Source organism: Tupaia chinensis, unplaced genomic scaffold, assembly GCF_000334495.1.
Source record: "Tupaia chinensis unplaced genomic scaffold, TupChi_1.0 Scaffold144217_1, whole genome shotgun sequence".
Taxonomy (NCBI): domain Eukaryota; kingdom Metazoa; phylum Chordata; class Mammalia; order Scandentia; family Tupaiidae; genus Tupaia; species Tupaia belangeri.
In genome coordinates, this window is record NW_006204075.1 from 40,170 (window position 1) to 48,122 (window position 7,953).

The 7,953-nt window shown below is 35.8% G+C and overlaps 1 non-coding gene across 1 annotated transcript; it reads right to left on the reverse strand.

The window, feature by feature from the left end:
• Positions 1–119: 119 nt before the first annotated feature.
• Positions 120–251, reverse strand: LOC114005659 (small nucleolar RNA SNORA16B/SNORA16A family). The gene has a single exon (XR_003547495.1). It is a non-coding gene; the product is annotated as a small nucleolar RNA SNORA16B/SNORA16A family (small nucleolar RNA).
• Positions 252–7,953: the final 7,702 nt, after the last annotated feature.

A 7,953-nucleotide genomic window follows, 5' to 3' on the forward strand; every position in this document is an offset into this window, starting at 1 on the left:
TTCCCCCCCCGGAGACGTGGCTGCCGCCTGGGCTCGTCCCCCTGCATGGCAGACACAGCAGGGTTGTCCCCAACGACCTTCCCGAGCCCCGGCCTCCTGCCTGCCCCGGCTGCGCCCATGGCTGTCTTTCCCCACAATGTTGCAGACCGGCCACGGCAAGCCGGACGGCGACTGTCGAGGAAACTCACTCTGGGCTCCTCTTTGACCACAGCGGCTACGCGGAAGCAACTGCAGCTTCGATAAGGGCCGCTAGCCAACTCATTTTTGACAAAGGATACCAGTCAATCCAGTGGGAAAAGGAAAACCTCTTCAGCAAATGGTGCTGCAAAAACTGGATATCCACCCACAGAAAAATGAATCTGAACCCCTACCTCAAACCATTGACAATAATCAACTCAAAGTTGATCACAGATCTAAACCTTAGATCTCAAACTATAAAACTTCTGCTGGAAAACACGGGGGAAGCTCTGGCAGACATTGGGGTAGACAAAGACTTCTTAAATAAGACCCACAAAGCATAATCTCAATAATCCCCAAAATAGAATTGGTATTATATCAGACTAAGAATTTTTTGCATGACAAAAGACACAATAATTAGTGTGAATCCACATACATCAGAAGGGAAAAATATTTTTGTAAACTATCCATCAGATAAGGGGTTGAAAACCAGAATACACAAGTAACTCAAGCAGCTGTCCTAATAAAAGATGATCAACCCTATTAAAAGTTGGAAAAATGAATTGAAAAACCTACTCTATAAGGATGACATACAAATAGCAAATAGGCATATGAAAAAATGCTCAATAGCAAGTAAGCATATGAAAAAATGTTCAATTCTTCAGTGTAAGGGGAATACAGATCAAAACAACAATGAGATACCAACTAATCCCAATCAGAATGACTAAGATTAAGAAAACAAAAATGATAAGGTTGGTGGGGATATGGTGAAAGGGGAAGTCTCTTAGTCCAAAAATGTGGAGAACAATTTGGAGATTCCTCAGAAATCTACAAATAGAACCACCATAAGATACAGCAATCTCACTCCTTGGTATCTATTTAAAGGACAGAACAATTCTTAATTGGAAAATTTTTGCACATAGATGTCTATTGAGGTATTACTTTCAATTACTAAGAAATGGAACCAAGCCAAATGCTCATGAACAGATGAATGGACTGAAAAACTGTGGCATATATACTCTATGAAACACTACTCAGCCATAAAAAAAAAAAAAAAAAAAAAAAAAATTTTGGGTTTTGGAAAATATGGAAGACTAACAGCTGAGTGAAGCAAGCCAGGCTATGAAGTAGAGACAGTGTATGTCTTAACATAATATATTCAAAAGTGTCTGCACTCCATGACTGAAACTGAATGACTAAAGGATATAGAAATATAGCAAATGGTTGTGAATACCAGCTATAGTGTGGGAAGAGGGTGGGTTAAAGAGTAGAGTCTGAGGAAAGACATGAAGGAGAAAAATAGAGAGGCAAAGCATTTGTGGGACAAAGAAATAGTGTATTATCTGTTGAAAATAACTTCATAGTAATGTCAACCAGACTGGTGAAAAGAGTACATGTTGGAATATTCATTTTGCAAGCTAAGTAATGTGATCAAATGTATAAAAGAACTTGAAATTAAAAAGGAAGAAAATAAACAATAAAAACGAATATTGATAACAAAACTCAATGAGATATAAGAGGACATACAAAAACATTTTTTATCAAAGACAATACATAACATGGAAGAACGGTTAAATAGAGTTCAAAATCTTAAATAAAAATCAAACTGAAATCCTGAGATTGAACAATACAATACAGAAAATGTAAAATTCTAGGGACCAGCCATTGATGCAATGTCTATGTCGCTGGACTCCCATGTAGTCCATTGTGGTTTGAGTCTTGGACCCAGTGGCTTAAACTCATGCTGGGCACATATGCATGTGTGCCCAAGATCCTAAGTGGAGAAAGGAGGAGAAGGGATCACAGTGTGGCCATTCCCCCTGTGGGGTGATTTCTTGCTTTCTGTCTCTCTGTCTTTCTGGTGAGTGCTCACACCTTATAGCAAAAACCTCTTCCAAAAAAGAAAAGAAAAGAAAGAAAAAGAAAACATAAAATTCTCTACATAGTATTAACAATAGCTTGGACCATGCAGATGAAAGACTGTCTGACCTTAAACATATAGCCTTTGAAACAGTCCAAACTATCAGAAGAAAGAAAAAAGTAACTATTAAAAATGAAAAGAATGTATGTAAATGATGATCTACAATTAAATAGAAAAAACTGAAAGTTTTTTTTATTTTTCTCTCAAAACCAGAACAAGACAAATATGTCCACTTTGTCCATTACTATTCAACAGAGTATTGGAGGTCCTGGCCAAATCAATCATATAGGAGAATGAAGTAAAAGGCATGATTTTTAAAAATGTGATTAAGTAGTTTCTAATTGATGACATCAATATGTACATAGAAAAAGAGAAACACTCAAATATGATAAAAAATAAAAAAAGTCTCCTAGATGACAAATTCATCAAAGTTGCAGGATACAAAATTAACATACTTTTGTATGTTAAAAACCTGCAATCATTTTGTATTCTAATAGTGAAAAATTAAGACAGAAATGAAAAAAATCAATTACATTTCTAACCACAAACAATAAAATAAAACATCTAGAAATAAATCAAACTAAATATGTAAAAGATCTCTACTATAAATATTATAAAAATTCAAATAAAGAAATGGAAAGAGAAGCACCTAAACAAGGAAATAAACTTATTGCTTATGGCTTGGAATTTAAAATGCCAAAACTGGAGGCCAGCAGGTGGTGTGGTGGTTAAGGAACTGGAAAGCCACATGGCCAACCATGGTTTGGGTTGCAGACTTGGTAGTTTGAAAATCATGCAGGTATTATGTGTGTGTATGCTCAAAATTCAGAGAGGAGAATGAGGAAGGGATTATAGCTTGGTCTCCTTCCCTCAAGGGTGATTTCTCACCTTCCCTGTATCTCTCTCCTGCAAGTGCATAAATAGGGGAGATGAAAAGTCAATACTAACCAAACAGATCTACAAACTGAATGCAATTTCTCTTGTTACAGCATCGTTCTCCAAAGAAATAAGAACATCATATAATTTGTTAAAAATCACAAAAGACCTTATAGTACTAAAACAATACTATACAAAATCAGCAAAGGGAGGTACCTCACTACTTGACTTAAAAATACATTATGAAGCCATAATAACAAAAACAGCATAGACTGGCCCCAAAACAGACACGTGGAAAAATGAAACAAAATACGTAAACTAGAAATAAGTCCAATGACATATCAACTAATTTTTGACAAAAGATACAAGACAACCAAGTAGAGAAAATGTATTGTTTTTAACCAATGGTGCAAGTTAAAAAGAATACTTATTTACTGAGGTATAAAACTATTAATGGATCCCCATGTCTCACCATTTACAAAAATTAACTCAAAATAAAGATTTAACTATAGAAAACATTTCAATAGTGTTTGCTGCCTGTCTTCCTGTAACCAGTTATAGAAATAAACTCATTTCAAGTCCCTACATCTGATTTCATTGACAGCAAATAGCAGCATCCAGACTTAGTTGGCAGTAACAGTGCTGTGAATAGCAGCAATCATGTGAATTACTACTCAAAACTACCCGTGGCTGCCAGAACCAGAATAGTTGTAGGTACTAATATGAGACGAGGCTCACATTTGGTTTCAAAATTGATTCCCATAGAAAGACTCTAAAAAGAGGTCTTAATTGTAGATTCAAGAAAGGTTTAAGATAAATGTACTTCAAGTACACTTAGGCTGAGTGTCACTCCTTTCAAGACTCCATTGTTGCTCAACTGTGGCCGAAAAAAAAGGCTTTTGACACTGACTCTTAATCTTCACTCACTTCCTCCAGCATGGGATAACTGGACTATCAAGTAGAACAGGTTCATCCCAGCACCAAGGAACAACTGTAGCGTGATCATAGGATAAATGTTCGACAATGCTAAGGGAGAAATCTTGGTCAAGAGAAGAAAATGTGAAAAATTTCAGAATCATAATAGACTCATTTGTGTCAACCTTGACTACATTGATTTAGGAAGGCTGTGAAGGAGGTGTTTTCTCATGCTAACATGCCTGATAAAAGAACTCTGACTTAGAGAACCATTTCCTGAGAATTGCTGAATGTTAAGAAGCTCTGTGTTTAATTGACAGTGAGAATCAAACTGTGAATTAATCACACCAGCATGAAACCATGCCCACGTGAGTCAGAGCCTACAAAACACCAGGACACCCAGAAAGCTGAGTCTCTTGACAGTTATCCTGCTCTATAACCCTTGGTTAGTTTAGAAAAGTAAAATTTAGTGAAGATTTCCCAGTTTACAACTCCTCTGAGACTGAATACTAATACCAATAATATGAAACTTTTCACTAGACTTAGACTTACCAGCTGCATACCTAATGAGGATAGATATTTTTGTGGCTATATTACATTACCTTGGTGAGGAATTCCCACTCACAAATATGTGTTATGACTGCTAGTCATAGCTAATGAAATTGCCAAATCTATAAGAAATTGTGGTTATCTTTAGAATCTCTAGCAAAAGTGGTAATATGACTCTTAGAAACGAATACAGGAAATTTCCTTTGTTCCCTTGGGATGGGAAGATATTTATCGTATATGATTCAAAACTGCTACCCACAACATAAACTTATGATAAATTCAACTATATTAAAATTGAGTACTTTTGCTCATTAAAGGACATCTTAAAGAAAATGATAGAGACCCAGTGCCAGGGAAGATACTTTTTTGTTGTTGTTGTTAGTACTCAAGTGCACTTTCTTTTTCCTTTTATTTTTTTAAATTTTTAATTTCATTTTCTTCCATACATTTGATCACATTAGTATTTGTCCTACAAAATGGATATTTCAACAGGTGATCATTTCTCCCTAGTACTGTTGATAAAACTAAAAAAAAAAATGAACAATTAAGTCTTTATTTGGTATTAGTTTTGCATATCGTATGAATTAGAGATTCCACTAATTCACTGATTTCTATTTTATAGTCCATTTTCCAGTTCAATTTATAAACTACTTCTCCTTTTCCCTTAATAACATGGTGACTGATACATAGCAAGATTGTGTGTGTGACTTTGTCTCTAAACTTCCCTTGGTTCCATTCATCAGTGTCTTCTCTCTGCCTGTATTTAATCACAGATCTTTTAGACATCTATTAAAATCACTACTATCCATTAGTCTTTTTTTTTTTTTTTGACTTCTTGACTATTTTGCCCCTTTTCATTTTCATGCACACTTAGAATCATGTTTCCAAGTTCCTTGAAAAATTTGCATTAAAGTTGACTCAGATCTATAAATCAGCTTAGGAGATGTGACATCCTAAAAATACTAGGATGAGGGACCAGCAGTTAGCATAATGGCTATGTCACTGAACTCCCATGTAGTTGACCACGATTCAAATCCTGGACCCGGTGGCCTAAACTCATGCTGGGCATGTGTGTGTGTGTGCCCAAGATCCCAAGAGAATGGAGGAGAAGAGATTGCAACTTGGCCATTCCCCCAGGGGTTGATTTCTCGCTTTCTGTCTCTCTGTCTCTCTCTGTCTCTCTGGTGACCGCATGCACCCATAGCAAAAACCTCTCAAAAAAAAATACTAGGACGAAATTTTCATTATTATGATCTTTTTGTGGATATTTCAGTGAATTCATCATTTTGCTAGATTTATTCCCAGGTGCTTTGTAGTTTTCAATATAAATAGTGTATTATTTAAAATCATTTATAATGCATTTGATTGCTGTTGTATAAAAGTGCTGTGCTATTTATGTATTAACAGGTACTCTCTACTATTTTTATAGACCATATTTTTAAATCTTAATATTTTTAAGTGTAACACTTGGTCATTATGAGTTAGAACGAAGGAAACTCATGTAACCTGTGTAGCATTACAGGTGCCCTCCACTAGATCTTTGTCTGCACAGCTGTTTTGCTCATCCTTTTCTTGGCTGGTCCAGATAATTCAGAAACCCAGGACCCTGAAAGCACTCTCTTATTGAGTAATTTTTTCTTTCAGGGCATGAAAAATAATAGTAAATGATTCATGCACTTTTACTTACAGACTTTATAACCTACACATTTAACAGAATTACAGACGTCTATGTGTTCAAGTACCATGCTTGGTATTTCCTCAGTAAGTAAGTTGAGCCCATGAGAGCACCTGGTCAGGAGCCTCATGCTGATCTCCCAGAAATGCCTGTCCTGCCTGTGCAGCTGGCAGAGACTCGCTGCACCTTCAGTTTCAGAGACCAAGCACAGAGCCACCATTCCAAAGGCTCATAGCTGTCTTTCCATCATTCCACACTCATACAAACAGGTGAACTAACAAGAAATTGAGGGGTTACATAAATGTAAAGCTCTTCCTTTATCATAACAGACTTTCTGGAACTGAAAAATGGTAACAATAATAAAAATGTAACAGTGTGAATTTAATATCGAGTTTATTACAAGGAAATTCCACATTATTATTATTTTTTAATTTATTTTTATTATCATAATAATCTTCTTTATATTACATTGGATTACATATAACTTTACAGTGTATTACATTGCTTTTTCAAAAGGGAATGCCATGCATGTCAGTCAATACAGAGACATTAATCTCCCCACTTCATCATTCAATATCTTTTCTATGTTTTTCATTATTATTATTATTCTAATTATTTTTTAAACAGTCAATCACTATTTCTCATATTGCTTGTAAAAAGACTTTACCTATTATGAAATATTTCTCAGACCAGTCCAGTTGAGAATACTATACATGTCATCATCAACAGGTGATAAATCATATCTCTTTCCCACTAACATCCTACCTCTCTATTTGTTCTCGTGCTATCTTTCTCTATCCTCTTCTCTTCACTTCCCCCCCACTCCACACTGTCTTATTCTCATTAAGAACTTTCACTGCTTTTATGTCCTCCCATATTTTGCTCTCTACCATAGAGTGTGGATAGTTGGTATATATTAAGTGGATACATACAATATCTTTCTTTCATAGCCTGGCTTACTTCACTCAGCAATAGATTCTCCATATATGACTACTTTCTATCAAATGCCAGGGTCTTGTTATTTTTTTATGACTGAAGTATTCCATAAGTATATATACCACACTTTTTCAATCCATTCATCAGTTTGTGGACATTTAGGTTGGTTCCATGTCTTGGCAATTGTGAATAATGCTGCAATAAACATTGATGTGCAAACAGTTTTTCAACTGAGTGTTTTCCTGTCCTTCGGGTAGATACCCAGAAGTGGGATTGCTGGATCAAATGGTAGTTCTATTTGCAGATCTTTGAGGAACCTCCATATTGTTCTCCACAGTGGTTGAACCAGTTTACATTCCCACCAACAGTGTAGGAGGGTTCGTTTTTCACCACATCCCCCACCAACACTTATCACTTTTTAATTTTTTTATTTACATTTTTTTAGTATATTCAATTACGTTATTTAGCTTACAAGGTGATCATTTCAATATATGAACATTTCTCCCAGGTCTAGATGATCAAAATATAGCAACACTACCTCCCTGTCTCAACAATGCTGTCTCTGTATCCCTCCTCCAAATGTTCTTCCCCAGGCCCCTCTCATCCATACACCCCCACATCTGGCATTTACATTCACCTCTTCTGTTTGTACATCCTTTCTTATATTCTTAATCTTTGCCATTCTGATAGGGGTTAGGTAGTATCTCATTGTGGTTTTTATCTGCATTTCCCTTATGATGAGGGATGTTGAGCATTTCCTCATATGCTTTTTGGATGTTCATATATCTTCCTTAGAGAGATTTTTGTTCAGCTCATTTTCCCATCTTTTAATTGGGTTAGTCATTATTTTTGCATAAGGCACTTGAGTTCCTTTTGTATTCTGGTTATCAGTCCTTTGTCTGAG